Consider the following 2,304-nt stretch of genomic DNA (forward strand, 5'->3'; position numbering starts at 1 on the left):
CCCGCACGCACATTATCTTTAGGCCTCTCTCGCACACATTGCCCCCCCCGACACACCTCTCTAATAGTAGTTGGCAGATATGATTTCATCATATCATTCGGTAGGATATCCCTGGTTGTTAGGCTAGATGGTAATACGAGGCAAAGTTTTACCCTAGTTTGGATCGGACCCTTGCAGTTGAAGAAAGAGCCTACTCCTGGTACTGTATATTAGTGTTAGGGGTGTGTACAAAGTACACGTGAATACCAGGCATTGTGCGTGTGTGTATACTATCGATGAACTAGCCCCCAAGCTTGTATGACATACTAAGGGCCTAGGGTTACAAATCATATATACTCGGCTTATCACCAATGGGGATAGAGTCCTCCGCGACTCTGGTAGCTTCGTGTTGTACGCCGAGTCCTCCACATGGGTCTCCGTATAATACGTCTCGGTCCAACCTATATGTGGCGCAGGATGGAACCGACCCATGAGTCTTCATGTTGACCCACCATAACTAGAAATGATGTGCCCACCACACCACACACGCAATCGGCCACTAAGAAAATAAGCATATACAATAGTACAATGGTATCTAGCTCACGATACGTCTCCATATTTTGTTGATGACACTGACGGACTTTGCATTTGATGCGTGCTCCGTATTTTGTTGACAACACTTATGGTCATTGTATTTGAAGTGAAAGCACGACATGGTCACTGGAATTTAGAATAAGCTCATCACGGTCACCACATACATTTTGCGTGCTAACCAACATGTGGTTGGATGGTTAGAGGACAGTGGTTTCTCGAGCCCACCAATGTTAAAGTCCCGGTGCTCGCATTTATCTTGTGTTAATTTCAGTATTTTCCGGCGATGTACGTTCAGTGGGAGGAGACGTTCCACTCGACTACGAGGCACCTATGGTGACTTCTTAAAATCTCAAGATCACATATGCTGGCCCACTCTCTCGAAGGTGGGGCGGCGGACCGGCGGTGGGGAGTGGTTTCGGGGAGGGCGGGCTGGTCGCGGGCGGCTGGGGCGGGAGGTTCGGCCGGTGGTGGCTGACGGCTTGGGGGGGGGGTGGAGTTTGATGATAAACTGGAGGCCCTTGATTTCGTATCCAACGGTTGGAAAATCTAATGACCAGAGATGAAAAAGTCTGTTGACTGACGTGTAGCCTCACCCCGCACGTACACATGCACGCACGCAAGACACGCACGCATGTAGGCGTGCAACACTGACATGTACACATAACGTACACACGCACGCATGCTGGCGTGCAACACTGACACGTACACATGCACTCATGAACACACGCACGTACGCACCCATGCATGCAACACTGAAACGCACCCTTGAACGTACGCACCCATGCATGCAACACAGAAAAGCACCCTTGCACGCACGCAACACTCGCACGCCTACATGCACACAGCAGACGACGCAAGACACACGCTTAACTACATGAAAAAGATGATGTCACACTCAATGAACAATCATCGGTTGATGAAATGCCCGCTTCTGACCGCCCTGGCCCACCAAAGGTTCCTTTGCTGTGCGCTGCCTGCGTTGGGTCACTGACATGCAGGCCATGCACCCAAAGAGCCCACACGTTAGTGGAAGAACGACGCGGTGTCCTAGGTCAGAGTCGAGGGCGCCACCCGCGGCACGCCCGGATGAACACGCCTCCGTGCCGCATTCAAACGCCTCCATGAAACCCGCCCGTGTGGAAGCCGAGAAACCCACTCTGGACACACGTCCGTTCATGACCCGGCCGGCGTTAAACGCAACGCCGGCCGAGCTCCTCCTGTCCACCATCTATTTAATCTCCTATTTAAACAAGGCCAAACGCCGACCAAGAATCGCACACCTCCGCCGCTCCCCTATCTCCTCCACCATTTTGTCCACTCTTACAATGGCTTACGAAGAGTAGTTATTCCGCATCCAAGCCGGCTGGGTAGCCCACCGGATACGAGCTATGCAGCTTGATGATCCACCTCTCTCCCCTCGCCTAACGGAGCCAGTTGCTGCCCCAAGCCTACGCGCGGTTCAGCAACTCGCCGCTCCAGGCCAGCTCGACAAGGAGCAGCGCACGGGCGTCGTTGCTGCTGTCCACGCCGCCGCCTCGTACCGCGTCTCCCATTTCTGTGGCCGAGACTCCCATGCCGGCGGCCGTGCCATGCAAGCAGCAACAGAAGCCGAGTGCGCGGAGAGTGACGAGTCGGTGGCCAGCGCCTCCGCGTCCGCCGCCATCATCGAGGAGAAGTAGAACACGGGAGGCCGCCGCCGCTTGGGTCCCATGAAGGCCACCGCGGAGGCGA

Source organism: Triticum aestivum, chromosome 5B (genome assembly GCF_018294505.1).
Source record: "Triticum aestivum cultivar Chinese Spring chromosome 5B, IWGSC CS RefSeq v2.1, whole genome shotgun sequence".
Lineage (NCBI taxonomy): Eukaryota > Viridiplantae > Streptophyta > Magnoliopsida > Poales > Poaceae > Triticum > Triticum aestivum.